General features: G+C 35.0%; 1 pseudogene; it reads right to left on the bottom strand.

Moving 5' to 3' along the window:
* Positions 1-21,158, bottom strand: part of LOC129045339 (ubiquitin carboxyl-terminal hydrolase 46-like) — a 234,503-nt pseudogene that overhangs the window by 53,874 nt on the left and 159,471 nt on the right.

The raw sequence follows: 21,158 nt of genomic DNA on the forward strand, positions 1-21,158 counted from the left end.
TCCCTCATCTCCATTATACTGCTAAACCACATTTTCCTCTTATGTATCTAACACTGTATCACCAAGATAATAGCCTCCATCTCCATCCTTGATTCTGCCATGCTTCTAAAAAATACCAGGATATCTGGGCTTCTAAATTCAGTGCATTTTTCATTTTCAGTCACCTTTTCCTGCACTTGGTCTCATGGTTACCCCTTGAACTCTGCCATCATCACCTGCTCCACCTCTGGAGCTATTAATTCACTAATTCTAGTCTCTCGTGAAAACCATCTGGTCTTTCTGCTCACTTTCTCAAGTTTCACTGCAAAAATGTTTTAACTATAATCATATACTCCAATGAGCCTTCTGTTGCCACCTACCAGCATCTCATTTCTATCTTTACTTTTCTTCATGTCCAGCTATCATAGTAAATCACTACCTAACAAACATCCTTAGTTTCCCTACACCCACTTTCCTTCTTATTACAAAAAATTAACCTTCAGTTAACCCAAAAACTTGCCTTCATCATGATGGTACATCAAAAGGTAAACATCACTGGAGAAGAGTCATATAACCAATGGTATTGGTATCATAATTCATAATCCCTAACCTCATCTAGACTTTCCATATTGTCCAGTTATGTTTTTGATTTGTTTGTTTATAACATTTCCCTGATAATATTTTTGTCCCAATTCTCTGTAACATATATTCCATGAGCTTATGTTTAAACTTTCCCACTTCCCCGTCCACCTCCACAGATAACCTTGTCTCATATTTTGTAAGTAATCTGTGCACTGGCCCCTATCCCCTCTCCTGGCATCTTCAATCATCACCCACTCTGTACTGGATATTTCATTATCATAAATAGGGTGACCCCAATTCCTCACCACTTCATCTTTCCTTTTAAAGTTAAATTCTTCAGACAATTTTCTTCAATTCCCTTCCCTCAATCCCATTCTTTCCTGAACCCAATTCATTCAGGTTTTTACCAATTACTTTCACTTTGTTAAATCCAAGGATCACTTCTCAGTTAGCATCTTACCTCACCTATCAGCAATGCTTGATATTGTCTGTCACTTCTTCGTTTGGTTTCAAGAGTACTACAGTGAGCTGGTTTCTTTCTTTTATTTAAAAAAAAAAAATCACTGTTCTCAGTCTGCTTTGTTGGTTGGTGCTCATTTTCCTGACCTCAAAAACTTGAAGTGCCCTAATCTTTTTGTCTGCACTCACTTCCTCAGTGATCTCATCCAATCTTACAATTCTAAATGCCATTAATATGCTGCTTTATAAAATTTCTATTTTCAGCTGAGAAATTTCCTCTAAACTCCAGGCTAATATTTAAATATGGCCATTTTTTAAAGATTTATTTATTTATACATTTTAGAGAGAGAGCGTGCTTGCACATGTGAGTGGGGGAGGGGCAGAGGGAGAGACAGGGACAGAAATCCTTAAGCAGACTCCCCGCTGAGTGCAGAGCCCAATGGGGGCTGGATCCCAGGACCCTGACCTGAGTGAAATTAAGAGTTGGACAATCAATCAACTGAACCACTCAAGCATCCCATAGATATGGCCATTTAAATATAGCCACTCCATGTCTTCAACTGAATAACTAATAGATATTTCATACTTGAGAAGAGAATACAAATAATCCTTACATTCTTTATTGACCTGTACCCCCAAAACCTTCATCTCTGTAATGAAATCTCCATTCTTCAGATGTTCAATCTAAAAATTTCAGAGTCATCCTTGACTCCTCTTTTTTCTCACAATGTACATTCCATTAGTTGGTAAATCTCATAGGCTTTACTTTCAAAATATATCCAGAATCTCATTACACTCTCAAAATGTATTCTGAATCATATTTCTCATTAAATTCACTATTACCAACTTGGGTTAAACTTGGATTATTTTAATTATTTAGTTCGTTAGTACCTCTAATCCACAAACTCTGCTACTTTTCTTCTAAGTGGCCTACTGACTCCATTCTTCCCTACTTTGGTCTGTTTTTAATATAGCAGCCAAAGAACTTCTGTTAAATATAATTGAAGTCATGTTGTCACTCTGCACAAACACTTCTAACGTCTTCCTGTGTCAATTGGAGCAAAAGCTACTCCTTATGTGGGAAGCACAGAGTCATCTTATACACTCCAGGCACATTCTGACATAAGGCACTTTGTATTCTCCCTTTCCTCAGTCTAGAATGTCCATTCCCCAGATATCTGCATCATGCCTTACCTCCTTCATATCTCAGCTTCTCTGTGAGACCTTTTTACCTTTTTTTTATTATACTATTCAAAGGTAAAACCACTCTAGAACTCTCTATCCCCATTCCCAGCTTTATTTTTTCCCCATAGCCTTTATCACCTAAAATACTACATAATTACTTATTTATTTGGATTAATTTATGTCTCTCCAACCTCCTAATATAATATATATTCTATAATTGAAGAGAATTATTTTCTAGTTCATTTTGTACATTCAAATATCCCAGTATTTAATACAGTACATGATACATGAGAGACATTCAATAAAAATTATTAAAAGACTATACGAATAGATGTCACCAAACAAACCAAAATTCATTTTATCGTCCTGTCCTCAAATCTGAAAATCTTATTTTCATCTGGCCCCATTCTCTTTTTCTTCCCTAACCTTAAAATAAAGGAGCTATCTCATCTTTTACCAAAATACATCTCCATACACATTTTGGACCCCTTCCCTCTATCCTTCCAAGAACTTCACTGTTGTTATCCCCATTTTATATTTTCTGGAACATTCCTTTCAGGATTCTAATGTCCCCTACTTTAATCCATATTTCAATAACATTTTCTTTACCTCACATCTCCTTCCAGTTACTGTTTTAGTTCTCTACTTTCTTTTTTTTATTATTATTATTTTTTAAAGATTTTATTTATTTATTTGAGAGAGAGAGAGAGTGAGAGAGAACATGAGAGGGGAGAGGGTCAGAGGGAGAAGCAGACTCCCCACTGAGCAGGGAGCCCGATGTGGGACTCGATCCTAGGATTCCAGGATCATGACCTGAGCTGAAGGCAGTTGCTTAACCAACTGAGCCACCCAGGCACCCAAGTTCTCTACTTTCCTTAACATAAAACTTCCTTGAAATAACTGATTATACATTCTATTTCATTTCTCATTCTCATTCATTTTTTAAGATCTCCATTCTTAATTCTGCCCCCAAAATTTTACTATATTCTTCCTAGCTGAAGTCACCAATGAACACCAGTGGACAATTTTCAGTAATAATGACAGTAACTTTAATATTTATTGAGGTCTTATTATATGCCCAGTTTATTCTATACATTAAGGTTACTGAAAATATAACAATGAACAAAATATATTTCTTTTAGTCCTGAAAATGACCTTGTGAGATGGGCACTAAAGTGTCACTGCTTACTAATGGGAACCAGAATAAAGAGGTTAAGTGACCAACTTTACATCAAACCTGGACCCCATTAATGTGAAACCCAGGGTTTGTACTCAAGTAGTTTAACCTCAGAGCACTAACAAAAACTATACTGCACAACTTTCCTCTAAGCTTATTGATAGATTTCATTTCCAGGAGCTTTTCAGTATACTTCACTGATTCTTTTAGGACTGTTTGACCTATAAATGTTGGAGTTCCTTGAAAATCAGTCCTGGACTGTCTTCTTTTCATCATCTCTGTACATCTTACTGGATGAGCTTATGTCTGATGACTTGTAATATTATCAGTCTGCCAACTTCTCAATGTAAATATTCTGCCCAGACCTCTCTTCTAAACTAACTTGACAGTTTCACCTCACTCTCTCATAGATTTTTAAATAAATTTTCAAAATTCAACTCATGATCCCTGCCCACTGTTCAAACCTATTTTACCTCCAATGTTCCCCATCTCATTTACCAGCATTTCCAACCACTCAAATTCTCCAGCCAGAAAACTGGTAGCCTTCTTTGACATTTCCTCCTCCCTTCATTTCCCTCATTCAATCTGTTAATAAAGGCTCTTGATTCTAATCCAAAAACTTTTTTGAGTCCTTTCATTCTCTCCATCTCCACTACCACAATTCTAGTCATTATCTCTTTCAAGTACAAATAAAATAGCTTCCTATCTATCATTCTTACTTCCACTATTACTTTTTGCCAAACCGTTTTCTGCACGAACACACTCCCTTGCTTAAAATTGTCCGATCGTTCTCCATTTTTCTTAGTATGAGATTTTTTTAAAATTCTTATTAGGCTCAAAATTCTTTTACAACTGGTCTCTGCCTACCTTTCTAAATTCACCTAACCCCATTCTCTTCACTCACTATACTGAGTAGACGGACTTTATTGCAGTTCTACAAATATTTCATTAGCCTATACCTGAAGCTGTTACTGAAACTAAAACCTGAAACTGGAGCTGTTAGTCTTTGCTTATCTGAGTAACTGCCTTTGTGCACAGGAGGAGAGTCCCCAGGATTCTTCTCAGAGAGAAAGATTGGCCCTGAATCATGACGAGGAATAACTGGATAAGCAATTTCATGGAGACAGACAAGAATAAGCCTTAAAAGCTTGTTTTATCAAGAAATGAAACTACTTGCTATTAGCATGCAAATATATAATGAATGTAGAGTATCTATAGAGCACAGATATACTCAATTTTAATTAAAGATGAGTTGTGATTTGGAAACCTGTGACTAAAATAATACTAAATGATACTGTATACATTAAATTTCTTAAATAATATTTCCATCCTATTCTTATGATTACCAAACAATTTAATCACCCTATAAAAATAATAAGAAAAGGTATATACTCTATAGATAACCTCCTAATTTGATAAATACTCACTTAAAAGATGAGCATGTCAGGGAAATATGGATGGAAAATGCTGTAATTAAATCATTCCATTTTTTTGAGGGGGGGAGGGGAAAAGGGAGACAGAGAGACAGAGAATCTCAAGCAGGCTGTATGCTCTCAGCATGTAACCTGACACAGGGCTCAATCCCACAACGCTGACATCATGACCCTGAGATCAAGACCTGAGCCAAAAACAGTAGTCAGATGCTTGACCAACTAAGCCACCCAGGTGCCCCTATGATCCAGTATTTTTTAAATTTAAGTACAACTACTGGTGATGTAATTGTATGTAGCCTATGTTCTCATTTTAAAAGGTTATGAAGATTTTAGTATTTAGGGAGAAGAGAGATGATATCTTATCTTTAATATAGAATATATAATTCATTAACAATAGTCATATCCTTAATAGATGAGGCATATCAGACACAGAAGAAAAGCACCAACACTAAAAATCATAAACCAATTTCACGAAAACAAGTGGTCAGTTTTCCAGAAATAGTTAGCAGACTTCTATCATATAAATTCTTCTGGTACACTATACTATAAGCTGTGGAGAATAACACATATGAAAAGACTGTATAACTCACATCCTCATGATAATATAGGACTTAAATTAATGATTTTACCATAAAGGAGATTTTTTAAGCTGTTTTTATGAAAACAAACAAGATTTACTGGAAAAAATGTTTAAATTCTAGGTTTTTATTAATAAAAATACATCCTAAATAATAGAACAGATGTTATAAAGAACATCCCCTGAGGTTCAAAATAGAAACATGTAGGTACACAAGATGATAAATACAAAGCTACCAAAGTGGTAATGTTTCCTTGCCCTCTCTTACCTCATTGGGCATCCAGGATGTAGAACTGAAAGATTAAAAAGTATAATTTTTAAAATGACAGGTTTATCAGACATCCAGTAGGATTACTAAATTTAAAATTTAAAGGCAAATCACACTTGAAAATAGGTTAAAGATAATCCAATAAGCTAAAATGATTTCTAACAATGAATTAATGTTGAACTGAGATCTCATCTATAAGATATGATAAAGACAATCTTGCTCAAAGTATGTTTTAAAAATAAAACTAGTGCAAAGAGGAAAAATCCTTAGATATTTTCTAATATAGAAAGGGCTTAGTAAAGAAATAAAAGCAAACAAGGAAATAAGAAAAAATAAAATAATAAAATAGAAGCGCCTATTGCTGCTAAAATAAAATAAAAAGCAACTCTCCTAAAAGTAAAAATCATTCATAATATTAATAAAAGATACAAGACGTTTATGCTTTACGGGACATGTGTAAAGAAAATTTCATTAACATCAAAGAATGGAGTTATTTTCCATTTGTTTCTAACAGCAGGTCATATGTTCGTTAATTTGTTTTCTCATTCATTCAATACATATTTATCAAGCACTATATCTAGTGCCAGGTATAGATAGGTGATAAGGTCACAGAGATGATACTGAATGATGATGATATGATGATATGAAACAAAATTCATACTTTCAACAACTCATAGCCTAGAATGTAATAGAATATAAGATGGGGAAAAATAATTTTAAAATATTGCAATAGGTATTTCAAAAATCAGAACCACTCCAGTATCAGCAGAGAAAATAACTTTTGAAATTCAAAAGTTTGGTAACTGTTCTTAAACTGGCAACTGTCCTCACTCTTGGGTTCACCCTCTAGGGAATCCCATAGTCAGGAAAGATAGCACAAGTTTGCAAATGTATAGTTTTCTCAGCTATTTCCTGCCAACAGAAATTTGAGACTACCTCTGCCTCTTTTCATTTTGTAGTGAAATTCTACCCTTTCAATTCAAGCTGGCAGTATTTAATGTGATGAACTTTCTGTGAATATATTAAGGTGAATATCATATCACCCCCATTAGGCAAAAGACACACCCACAAATCTCTTCCCTATAAGCATTTAGTTTCTTATAGGCTATACTGTTTGAGTAAGAAAATTGTGAGACAGACTCATCTTCATCTCTAGGCATTTTCTGGCAATGCCCTGTATTTGAAAACTGCTCAAAAGCCATTTCTTAACTATATTTGCCATCTAGAAACTGTGAGATTTTTCAAAATAATAAAGTCCTTTTATTTTGTTTTATTTCCAAAACCCTTCCCTCCTCAATTCATCTCTCTGTAAGAGAAATGGCCGCACCTTCAACACTTTGCTCCTAAGTATCCTTAGCTGCATCAACAAATGCATTAGGCACACTTTCTACTTTCCATATTACTGTAGACAACAGTGGTGTGGAGCCTTCTGCACTACAAAACAAGGATCCTCCTTCCTGTGGTTTCTAATAAGATGTTATTCACTTCCTTTTGAGCCCTCCTCAGCAACATTCTCAAAGTCCATATTTCTTTTTCTTTTTTTTTTTTTAAGATTTTATTTATTTATTTGACAGAGAGAGACACAGCGAGAGAGGAAACACAAGTAGGGGGAGTGGGAGAGGGAGAAGCAGGCTTCCCACGGAGCGGGGAGCCCGATACGGGGCTCGATCCCAGGACCCTGGGATCATGACCTGAGCCGAAGGCGGACGCTCAACGACTGAGCCACCCAGGCGCCCCTCAAAGTCCATATTTCTATGAATGATCTGTCCAGTGAAATTTCGGCTTTTTCTAACACCCTCCTCAAATCCTTACAGCTTTTGCTTATTGCCTGAATCCAAAGTGTGTGTGTGTGTGTGTGTGTGTGTATGCCCATGCTGTATGTGTATATATATGTGTATATATATGTATATATACAGTGCGTGTGTATATATATATATATACATATGCGCCTATAGTATATAGTAAGACAGATGCCTATAGTATATATATATATAGTGTGTATATATATATGGTATTTGTTAAGTCAGCTTCCTACATTCAGATACAAAAATATGCATTATTTATCTATTGCTCTATATACCAAAATGTAATGGCTTAAATTGTTGTTGTTGTTGTTGTTGTTGTCATCATTTTAATCTCATGGTTTCCATGGGTGAGAAATCTAAGCATGGTCTAGTTGAGTGACTTTTTTATGAGATTAAAATAGTTTCTTCCAAAGCTACAATCAGGTATTAGACTGAGTGACAGTCTCAAGTCCCAACTGAAGATGGCTCCACTTCCAGACTTACTTATGTAGCCATTGGTAGACTTAGATATTTACAGTGTTTAGCCAGAAACTTGAGTTCCTTGCCACACAGTCTTCTCCAGAGGGCAGCTCACATGACAGCTAGCTGACCTCCAAGCAAGTGAGGAAGGAAGCAACAGATCAAGTCAGAGCAACAAGACAAAAGCCACAGTCTACCTAATGCAGTCTCAGAAGTGGCATCCCATCATATCTGCCATACTCACGGACATGAAAGGGGATCTGGAGTTGGTTTAACCCTATCTTCTAGAAAATCATAGAATCAGGACAAATAGCTAGCTAAAAGCCCAGTAGACTTGTGTAATAGGAATAATAATGATCTCTCAAGGATGTCCAATCCTAATCCATAGAACCCGAGGTTATATACACTGTATGGCAAAGGAGAATTAAGGTTTCAGATGAAATTGTTTGGCAATCAACTAACCTTAAAATAGAGTGATTATCCTGGTATATCTGGGCAGGCTCAATGTAATCACAAGAGCAGAATTCTAAAAATGAAAGACAGAGGTAAAAGAGGAGAGCTGGAGGAAGAGATAGGACAATGGAATCAGGGTCCAATAGATGCTATATTAAAGAGGGAGCAAAGGGACCACTAGACAAGGAATGTGGGTAGCCTGTCTAGATTGGAGAAAGGTAAGGAAATGGATTCTCCCCTAGAGTCTCCCTCCAGAAAAGAATGCAGCCCTACCAGCACCCATATGTATAATATATATATATAAATACATATTATATAAACATATAAACTTATATTTACAAATGCACTCTATGTGGAAGAAAAAATTAAATTAAAAAGTCAATAAAGTTCAAATTGGCTTGTGTATTCAGAAGATAAGCATATATGAAATCATTAAGATGTTTAACAATAAAACCTGAAAACATTAGGAGACTAGAAAATTACATTTTTTCCCATACTCCAGCAAATCCTACTTCATCAAGACTATAAGATACATATGTACCCATAATATGTGTGTATAGTATGTATACATATAAACACAGACACATTAACCTCATGTAGTTGGAAAACACAGGCTTATACTTGAGAGTGAAACTCCACATTTATCAAAGCAGAGATATATGTGTAGGCTGTGCCAACACCATTTAGCGTCAAAACTAGATAAAGGGCTTTTTCAGATCATTTTAAGTTCGGGGATTTTTTCTGAGTTTTGTTTTGTTGTTTTAGTATCTTCTGTAATTGAGAGATTTTACCCAATCTTTAAATGTTTGCTGAGTGGTTTCACAGACCCGCTGTAATCTTTCAAAACAATCATGACTTTCTCTCCTTTTCAAAATGTGTTTCCTATCGTTCTTCCTATTTTACATTACGGTGATTCTCTTCACTCATCCATGTAAGCTTGAGGATGGAGCCTTCTAACCTTTTCCTTTTTCCTATCATTCATGTCTAGTTTATCAGGAAACATTGCTTATTTTGCTAAAAACATCAACAGCAACCTCACCTTCAGTATGCATTTTCCTCTTCACTTTTATTCCCTTATAGTTTATATCTGTATTATCATTCTCTAAACTATACTCATAATTTCCTATTTTATTTGCTGATACACAGGATTTTCCCCATCACCTCTTATGCGTTCTCTTATCCACTGTCCACATTGCAAAGTTCTTTCTGTGAAAGATTAATCTGATCAAACGTTGGTAATTTTTTTTCAATTTTCACTGATTCTTTTAATCACTTGAAACAGTATTTGATCTCACAGACCAAATTATATTACTTTATATATAAACACACAAATTAACTGAGGAACAAACATAGCATTTTTAACATTATTTTGTCAGGTAAAAACTAAAAACTTTTATTCACTATTGACATAATTTTGTAAAAAAAAATAGGAAAGAAAAGAAAAAGAAGAAAAAAAGAAATTTCAAATTAAAATGTAAAAATAACAAGATCTCAGAATATAAAATACTCCCAAAAGAGAGAACACAATAAATGTTCATAGAAATGTATGAAGACAGACAGAAAATAGGAAAAAAAAAAAAAAAAGGAAGAAAGGCGGAAGGGAGGGAGGGAGAGAGGAAAAGGATAAATTTAAAACGTTTGCATACTGAAAAGGATAATCTGACTCCAAAAGCACCAAAGAATTGTGTAGATCTCTACTGAAATTTCCTGTTGATGCAATATGTTTATCTGTATGGGAGATTGATGTGGAAATAGACTGTAGATAGCTTAAGAAAATTTCTCAAAACTCTTCAATCCTCAAGTTACAGATCTCACTCTTAGCAACTTGCATCTGTCTGGCTTCTCTTCCCCTCCCTCTTCCTCCTCCTCTACTCTAAATAAACCTGCTTTGTGGTCATCCAATCACTTCATTCTGTAGATAATTTAGATTTTTTATTTTCTCATTTTTACCTCTTCTCTGGTCAGAAAATGAAAAGAAAAATCCACACTGGAATAAGTTTGGGTTAAGATAAGGGAGGGTGAGACCTAGACAATCCATATATGGATACTTTGCCTCATCACAGGTTGTTTTACTGGTAGACATAGGTTAGTTTGGGAAGTGATATTCAAAAGCTCCAACATGGCTTGTATGTTTAATTTGTCCTATTACCGTCACTGTAAAAAATCCTGGGCCAGCCATTATCTGGAGCTTCATCATTCTAGAGTCCAATTCAACAACACGGAGCTGCCACAAATTTACAGTAAAGATGGTCAAAACCAAACATTGTGATCATCAGCAGGTGTTTAGAAAGGAGGGTGAGAATGGAGCTCTTGTACCTCCTCTGAAGCTTCATTTGCATATCAAACACAGCTTTTATCACTTACGCTTTGTTGAGGATGCTTCCCTGAAGATGGCAATCCCTTAACACAGTTAACTAATTTCTGGAAGAATATCCAAAATCTTCAGCATTTACCACCTTTCCTTCTTCAAGGAAATTCACTCTAGTCAATCTAGTTCACACTATTCTCACCACCACTGAATGATGTGCTCTTTGTTGCTACTTGAGTTGTATTGTGTTTCCTTTGCTTAAAAAATCCTTGATGCTCACCAACATCAGATAGTTATCTTAAATGTAGCACTAACCATATTGTAATTTCATTAGATATAATTATTTTCAGTTTGTCTCCTCCCTGAGGTATGAGTTCCTTCCGCAGTGTGCTTCTCTAGGAAGTACTTCACCCTCACTTGTAACATAAAAGAATCCTTGTCATAGAAGAATATCTCAAAATGCCTTTTGCCTCCATCTTTATTTAAAGACTTTCTGGTACATTCAGCCTAGTGCCTCATGTTTATAATAATGGTGCTAAGCAGTGTGGGGCCTAAAGCTGTCTGCTATTCTGCAGTGCTAATGATTCCTGGCTAGCTGTTCCCCTAGGAAAATATATTAATTAATAATGGTGCCTGGAGAGCCTGATTCCCAATATACACATTGGCATAAACATTTTCCATAATTATTTCTAATTACCCAATTAATTAAATAGCAAAGGCATAAACTTTTATTTCTGCAGAGTCCTGCAAAATAGTATATCTCAAGACTGATGCTGTTCTCTTCCTCATTACAAGCATTGCTTTGCTCCATTTCAGAATCAACCTAATCTGCTTGGGTTTAATCAATGTGGTAGTCTAAAAAGTTGGTGCCCCCAAAAGATACTCACATCAAATACCTGGAATCTGTGAACATTACTTTATTTGGAAGAAGGGTCTTTGCAGATGTGGTTAAGCCAAGAATCTTGAGATGGGGTAATCCTTAATTATTCAAGAGTGTCCTAAGTCCAATGACAAGAGTACTTATAAGAGAAAGACAGAGGAAGATGTAAGACAGTTAGAAGAGGAGGGGATACAGAAGTAAGGCAATTTGAAACAGAGACAATATGAGAGTGATGTAGCCACTAGGAATGTCCACAGCCACCAGCAGCTGAAAGAGCTTCTGGAGGGAGAGTGGCTTCATTGACGTCTCGATGTGAGAGAATACATTTCTGTTGTTAATGATAACCTGTTACAGTAGCCACAAGAAACTAATATCCTCTTGAAAGTTACAACCTTCAAGCCCCTACACACACACACACACACACACACACACACACACACAGCCACTTTCCTGTATTGGGTTTCTTCATAGCATTAACCACATCCTAAAATACCATATATTTGACTCGTTTATCTTGTTCATCTTCTGTCTCTCCAGCTAAAAAGTAATGAAGTTAAAAGTAAGCATTTTCCTTAAGGAAATTCACATTATTATACTTCCCAAGTAATAAAAAGGTAATTATTACATTTGGTTTGTCCTGATGTGATGTGCCATAATTTCATTGTTAGCCTTTAATCCCACCAAGAGTCCATCTTTAAAATAATATAGTTAATATCATTGAGAACAAATAAAACAAACTATAAGGAAGATTGTTCACTTGGTGAGGGAAATTAATGGTTATATGGGAAAGCAGGATCCAAAGATAGTATTTAGAATCTTTAAGTTAGTCAACTTACCATTGTCAAATTTGATATTTCATGTAATGGAAAGAGACATAAGCTCTTGTGGCTTTCAACTGGGAATGATCTACCAAAAAATTCTCTAAATAAGGCAAGAAAACACAAAATACACCAGCAAGTATATCTTGCACTGATAAAGACACTACAGGCTTAAGGGAATTTTATTGATTGATAATTGAAATATATTCTATTTCTGTAAGCCATTCAATTAAACAATATGAAATATTACTGATATAAAATAAAAACATTTAGAAGAATGCTTGACATATTTAAGTTTTATGCACCTATATAAGAATCCTAGTGTAGTTTGTGAACATTCTCTCTGTTGATTACTACAAATATAATGTAAAATATATTTTTTAGATTTATTTACTTATTTATTTGAGAGAAAGAGGGAGTATGCCAGCAGGGATAGGGGCAGAGGGAGAAGGAGAGAATCTCAAGCAGACTGCCCCCTGAGCAGAGAGCCTGACTTGAGGCTTGATCTCATGACCCTGAAATCATGACCTGAGCTGAAATCACGAGTCAGATGCTTAATCGACTGAGCCACCCAGGTGCCCCCAAATATTTTTCTATTTAATCAGATAAATTCCATTTATTTGGCAGTGGAAATAAAAGGAGAACTTTTTTTTATGTATGAAAATAAAAGAAGGATAACTGGATATAGCAGCAGTGGATATCTATTAGATGGCAATATCAACAGCTACAAATAACATTGTAATGTACATTTTATAATCTTACATTACTCATATAAGGGAGCCAATAAAAAAGTAGGAAATATTACTCTATAATTTGTTACATTTGTCCAGAAGGAAGCACAATGTTTAAGATCATAATCAAAATGATCGATAAAAAATGGATATTTAAAAAGATGTTTCTATCACTACACACAGACACACACACTAACATTCATCTAAAGTTAAATAATATTAAAAACACTAATTTATAAAGTGCCTCTGTAAGCAAAATAATTAAGTAGATATCAAGTATTACATTCAGGAAGTAGTATTATAATCAGTATGCAGCACAAATAAATTACATGATAAATAATTTGATACAATCCCCCCCCAAAAAAGGGCAAAATTATCTATCTATCTAACCCATTATTAACTCTAGAAACTTCTGAAACTTTAGTAAGGCAGAAGTAAGTGTGAGGTGTATGTGACACATACACATACCCTTCCAATTGATATTAAAGTCACTTGAAAGATTTTTGTTATTTTTAATACATTTCTGGCTTTATAGTTTTAAATCCAGGACAGTTGAACAAGTAGTATAATATCCCCTACTACTTTTAAAGAATGATAAGTGCAAATGAATCCTTGGTAAACTCCACATTATCATGTTAAAATCCAACTTCATTTTTAACTTTTATTACAAAGGAAATGTAGATTTATATTCCAAGATTCACTAAAGCCATCAGCCTATTTTTAGACTTTCTAATCAAAACTAATACATTGATAAAACATGTCTCCTCACAAAGTAAGAGTTACTGCTGCAATTTCTATGATTCTAAATATTTGATTTCATGAATATGTATGATTCATCAAAACTTTAAAATGTACATTTCAAGGCATTTACCTGAAACTCTACAGGCACTGATAACAAAAGGGTATAGAATAATACTGATTTTTAAAAAAGACGTTTGAAACTATTATAACATGGTAACAATTCTGTGAATAAAACTATGTAGATCTTATGCATAACAAAATAATCCACTTATGCCAAAGTTCCATTCATATAGCAGACTTTGTTTAGCTGTAATAAACATGTAAATGTAATTTGTTCACTACTTTCTAATATCTAATTGTTAGCCATTGTTAAAGATCTAAAAAGGCTTGAGTGATGATTATATGACACAACCATCTTCAGCTGGGGCTTCTCTTCTAGCCTACAGATTCTGACATACCTACCATATACTTCAATTTAAACACTTACTGAATTTCAAAGTCAAGAGAAATGAACCCAACATGTTCCCTACAGCTCTAACCTCTTCTTCACACATTATATTCATCAATATCTATGTATCACATGCTATTTGCTAGGCATTGTTCTAGATATTTGTGATACAGCATGAACAAAACAGATGAAAATACCTGTCTTCAAAGAATTTACATTCTAGAGATCTAAATACTGTCCCAAACATCTGAATATCAACTGTGATTCTGCTATTCTCTCTCCCTAGCACCCAATCAATAACCAAGTTCTTTCTATGCTACTACTGAAAGAATGCTCTCAAATCCACCCAATATTCAGCATTTGACGTTACCCAAGTATAAGCTAGAATATTTTTTCTCCACAACTATTGCTATCTCTCTTAACTTTTCTTTCAGCTAGCTGTCTTCCTTCCTTTCACTCACTCTCCACATATCAAGAGATTTTTTTATAAAACTAAACATATTGCTCACCTGCATAAAAATTCTTCAATGTAATGAGAATTCCATTTCTGGCTGAGCAAGGAGAGAGTAGGTCTCTGTACCTGTGAAAACAACCAAGGTAAAAAAACTGATGGATTAAAAATGTATACTTTAATATGGAATTTCAAAGAGTAGTAAGCGATGACCCTCTTGAAAAATTAAATTCAGGAAAGAATGAGAAATTCCTCAAGGACCAAAGAGTGATAGTAACCTGCATTCCAAAGAAAAGCAGTTGATCTGGGCACCAATGTGGGCTAAGGGAAACCAGATGAATTTTATCAACACTATTGTCAGGTGAAATTGATTATAAAGTGGAAAAGCCCCAAATGCAATTATTAAATAATTATTAAAGTCATTGTTTCTTCCACTCTTCCATTTCCAGAAGTTTGCTGAGGAACTTGAGAAAGTCTGGAAAGCAGAGAAAATTCATACAACTTTATATATCTCGTGGTGTTTGGATCCAGGTTACTACTCACATGAAATATATTGGTAAATCAAAACCATCTAGAACTATGGTCCTCCTATACTGCCAGCTCAAATACTGAGAAGATCAGAACAATCAGAACCACAGTGGTAGCAACACCAGAGACCGGGTACCGAGTATTGACAAATGAACTCAATCTAATTCAAGGTGTGGCCCAGACACGGCTGAAATCAATTCTTAGAAGAATCTGAAAAATCAGTCCCTTATCTTAATTGCTGCATAGCAGAAATGGCTTACACATTTAGGATTAAGGATGGTGGTAAAATCTTCTGCTTCAGGAATTACTAGCTTTTTAATGAAAATTTCCAGAATGCAATTTAAAAAAAAAAAAAATGAGGTATACAAAGAAGCAAGAAATTGTATTCACAATTTTAAAAAATTCTAATAGGATTTTATGAACCATCTATTGGTCATAGCAAAGATTTTAATACAATTATTATACATATGTTTAAAAAAATACATGATATAGTGGGTTAAGAATTGGTAAAAAGAGAAATGGAACATCCAAGGAAAATAAAAAATAAATTCTAGAACAACAAAATTCTGAAACATGGTGAGTTGGCACTTCAGAAGGATCACTGAACATGCAAACAATGCTCAGAAAGAAACATAGTTTGAGATTGATTAGTGATCTAATTTTCAAGTTTAAGAAGAGGAAAAGATGAGCAAATTAAAATAAAAATACATAGGAATAAATAAACTAATGGTAATAAAAGTAGACATCAATTAAATAACAGTCAAACAAGGAAGAAAGTTCAATTTTTAAAAGGACTAATGAAACTAATAAGCTCCTAGGGAGACTAGAAACTACCAATATCATGCGCACATTACTACAGACTTTATACACCATAAAAGGATAATGACAGAATATTATGAACAACTTGAGATCAATAGGTTTAATAACTTAAATAAGACAGACAAATTCTTATGAAAATAAAGCTCAAAAAAAAAAAAAAAAAAACCCACAACTTGACTATCACACCAAAGGGCCCATAAGAGGAAAAATGAATCAGAAATGGTGACAGAGCTCTGGCTGCAGCCCTTTTCCTGAGCTAGGAGTACTCATGCACAATGGCCCGTGACACAGAGTAGGAGCCACCTAATCTCCTCAAGCAGACATTAATCTATGAAAAAAAATGGCTGTCTTTTGCTGCTATGTGATATAATCTGTGCAGAGCTCTTGTATCTCAGTGGACATCACAACGAAGAAACATTCAAACCACAGACATTGTGACAGATTTTTTTTTTGTAATTGCTGAAACTTTATTAAACAAAGTGTTCTCAAAAAAATCTGAAACAAAATCTTAATAATCCTTTGTTTAAGAAATCAAATATGTGATTTCCTTTCCCATGCTGCTCTATGTATAGTATGATGTTTCCACCAGCACAAGAGGAATAACTAGGCTTTCTTATCAGTTCTCCCAGAGTGGGACAGAAGAAGGAGTGTGGGGCTTAAAAGCTGTCCACATCCAAACATCAACAATGGATTTAGATTTTTTTCTTATAGCCATTTACAAACACATCTTTTTTTTTAAGTTTTTATTTAAATCCCAGCTAGTTAACACATAATGAAATATTGCAAGAAAAATAACAAATATAAATATCAGAAAGGAAGCTTTCAGAAACTCTGAATATGTTTAATAACCTAATCTAGTTGGTTGGTATACACATATGTAAAAATCTTCAGGCTGTATATCTATGGTTTGAGTATTTTCTTACCTATAAGTTATTCCCCTCAAAAATAAAACTAAAACATAAAAAAGAAAGCAAAAAATAGAAATCACCATGAGATTAATTCTAAAAATTTTAGTATGTTTGAAACTCTATTATAATCTAGCCCCTGGCCACTGACTAATCACTCAAATTCTCATTTTTTTTTTCATTTATAGCCACTCATATTCTGTTATATATATGAAAAAATATTTTAAATTCCCACCATTATATTTTCTATCACACATAAATCATCATATATATCCTCTCTCCCTTTAAGCTTTCAAATACCCAGATCTTCACTTTAAACTCTATCTCCTCACCCTCCATCTAACTAATTTCTACATATTTTTAATACCTCAGTGAACTGCCTATGACTTTATTTACATACAACTGAAGTGACTAAATGCAGATATAATTATGAAATATCACTCTTTCCTCTATTACCTATTATCTAAAGCATATTTTATAGACTTGGATGTTCATATAAACATAGAATAAACAATTATTTTTATTTTTTAAGTTATAATGATACAACCTGTAATAACCATAGAGAGGTATTATTAGATTTGGGGTATCATTAAACCCAGGACACCCATGTATGGTTATATAGGTTGTACAATGCACAAATAAAAGTTCACAGTCTGCACAAACCTAAGTGGTATTTTTGAGTAAACCATTAAATTGTCAAAACCAAAGAAGATAGGGGGGAAAAATAAGCATTCTTTTGGTCCAATAAATAGCTAGCAAGTTTGTATAACACAAAATATAATCTAAATATTCCAAACAATAGAATTTTCTGTACTATACTCAGAAAAATAAACAAAAAACAAAAAATTCATACGATCAAATTATTGTTTTCCTTTAATTAAAGGTGAATTCTTTCTTTGTAAAAGGCCAGGTCTATGATTATATGACTTTTCTTCTTAAAGAGTGGCTTATATTATCTGATTTCTTAAAAGTACAGAAATAATAAATTTGGTGGTCCTAATCAAAATCTAAAATATGTGAAGGCAATAAGAGATCCAGAGTAATTTTTATAAGGGAAAGCATCAAAGAGCTAAAATGCAAACATTATGAAGGAAAAACTTTGGAGAACAACAATTTGTTATATGTCCTGGGACACTGCATCCTACTTAATATATTATCCTTTCCTTCTGTATGGACTTCAAAAATTCACAAGTGGATTTATGAGATTGCAATCGTGTTAAAATCTGTGAAGGTTCTGAGTCCTAGGCCTATGTAAATGGTGGGAGGTAGGTGAGAAACAGAGTCTGTATATTTGGATATGCTGATATATGAAGAGCTGCCATTATTTGGTTGGTATGGGAGAATATATGTTTGGGATATTTGTCAGTGTCATTGTTCATTCATTTGATGTTACAGTGAGATGTTCTTCCTGTTCAATTTTTCCTTCAATGACAAAACTCTAACTGCCTACTTTCATACAAAGTTTTTCTGAATATACTTGAAAACTCTTAGGGATTCTATTACTTCTCTATTATCATTCACTTGGAAGTGCTCCCACATGAAACAGGACTTATTGAATATATGGGGTATGAAAAGTTAAAAAGCATCCCCTGACATTTATTAGTTGCTTGGTATATCAGCTAGAACTTGGTGTTGGTATGAGTTGGCCTGGTACTCAAAACTAGGCATTAATAAAGATTAGAGCAGAAATAAATGATCTAGAAACTAAAAAAAAAAAAAAAAGCAAAAAAAGCAAAAAAAAAAACCCCAGTAGAACAGATTAATGAAACCAGGAGCTGGTTCTCTGAAAAAAAATCATAAAATTGATAAACCTCTGGCCAGACTTATCAAGAAAAAAAGATAAAGGACTCAAATAAATACGATCACAAATGAGAGAAGAAAATAACAACCAACACCACAGAAATACAAACAATTATAAGAATACTAAATACTATGAAAAAATATATGCCAACAATTTGGATAACCTAGAAGAAATGGACAAATTCCTAGAAACATGTAACCTACCAAAACTGAAACAGGAAGAAATAGAAAATTTAAACAGAACAATTACCAACAAAGAAATTGAATCAGTAAACAAAAAACTCCCAACAAACAAAAGTCCAGGGCCAGATGGCTTCCCAGCAGAATTCTACCAACATTAAAGAAGAGTTAGGAGCGGGGGAGGAGCAAGACAGCGGAGGAGTAGGATACCTAAATTTCGTCTGGTCCCAGGAATTCAGCTAGATAGGGATAAAATCATTCTGAACATCCATGAACTCAACAGGAGATTGAAGAAAAGAATAGCAGCAACTCTCTGAACAGAAAAGCGACCACTTTCTGGAAGGTAGGAGGTGCGGAGAAGTGAATCCGAGGTGATATTCGGGAAGCTAGATGGCGGGTGAGGGGGCCTCCGTCAGTCGCTACCAGCAAATGATAGAGCAGCAGAGCACAAAATCAGAACTTTTAGAACTCTGCTCCGCTGAGGGACGTTGCTCCAATGGCTAAGCGGGCGGTGGAACCCTCGCTGGGACAGTGTGGTCTCAGGACCCTCAGGGTCACAGAAAGACTGGGGGTGCCTGAGTGTGGCAGAGTTCCCAGGTATCGGAGCAGGGAAGCCAGCTGCAGAGACAGAGCCAAGGAGTGGGCTCTCAGCTCAGGGTTGCCATAAACCATGATCCACAGCACAGTCGGGCCACTGCTCTTCCAGTAGGGACCCAACAAGCGGCAGATCCGGGGAGACTGTCCTTCCTCCCCTGGTAGGAGCGGCGCGGGAGTGCACCACAGGGATCTACTGGGTTTGCAGACTCCACACAGAGTTCTGTGCCAGAGATAGAAATGCTCGGTCACAGGCTGGGTGAGCATGGAGTGCAGCTGGGGACCAGGGAGATGGGAGTGACTGACTGCTTTTCTCTGTGGGCACACTGAGGAGCAGGGCCCCGAGTTCTAGGCTCCTCTGGGGCAGAGATAGGGAGGCCTCCATTTTCACTTTTGTCCTCCAGAGCTGTATGGAAAGCTTGCAGGGAACAAAAGCTCCTGAGAGCAAACCCGAGCAGATTACTTAGCCCAGTTCCCGGCAAGGGTGGGGCAATTCTACCTCTGGCAAAGACATTTGGGAACCACAGCAACAGGCTCCTCCCCAGAAGATCAGCGAGAACAGCCAGCCAAGACCAAGTTTACTGATCAATGAGAACGGCAGAACTCCAGCTCTAGGGGAATACAGCACATAGAATTCATGGCTTTTTTCCCGTGATTCTTTGGTCTTTCAAAGTTATTTTTTTTTAACTTTCTTTTTTTTTTTGAACTTTTCTTTTTCCCTTTTTCAACCAACATCATTCCCTTTAAAGGTATTTTTTATTTTTCATTTTAGAGTCATTCTATCCCTTCATAGTAGTTAACCTTATTTTGGCATATATATATATATATATATATAAGTCGTTCTCTCTTTAAAATTTTAGGATACAGTTTCTTCTAACAGACCAAAATATACCCTAAATCTCTAGTGTATGGCTTTGTTCTGCCTGATCACATTCTCTCCTTTTTTTTTTAATCCTCTTTTTTTTTTCAACCAGTTTCTTATCAATTCCTTTTATAAAATCTTCTATAATTTTCATCTTCACAGTCATATTCCATCCCTTCATTGTATTTATCCTTATTTTTGTACATATATAAGTTGTTGTTTCTTTAAAATTTTGGGAGGCAGTTTCTTCTAACAGACCAAAATATGCCCAAAATCTAGCGTGTGGCACTGATCTATGCACCAGCCTGATCATATTTGATCATATTCTGGTTTTTTTGTTCCTTTGTTTGTTTTTATCTTTTTCTTTTTCTTTTTTTTTCTCTTTTTTCTTTCTTTCCCTTTCCTTTCCCCTGGTTTTAGGTCTCTTCTGATTTGTTTAGTGTATATTATTCTGGGGTCGTGGTTACCCTGTTAGCATTTTGTTCTCTCATTCATCTATTCTCCTCTGGATAAAATGACAAGATGGAAAAAATCACCTCAAAAAAAAGAACAAGAGGCAGTACTGACTGCCAGGGACCTAATCAATACGGACATTAGTAAGATGTCGGAACCAGGGTTCAGAATGACGATTTTAAAGATACTATCTGGGCTTGAAGAAAGCATAGAAGATATTAGAGAAACCCTTTCTGGAGAAAAAAAAGAAAATCTAACCAAGT

The sequence above is a fragment of the Mirounga angustirostris genome, unplaced genomic scaffold (assembly GCF_029215605.1).
Source record: "Mirounga angustirostris isolate CCGP_5_RB_7025 unplaced genomic scaffold, mMirAng1.0.hap1 SCAF_1, whole genome shotgun sequence".
Taxonomy (NCBI): Eukaryota; Metazoa; Chordata; class Mammalia; order Carnivora; family Phocidae; genus Mirounga; species Mirounga angustirostris.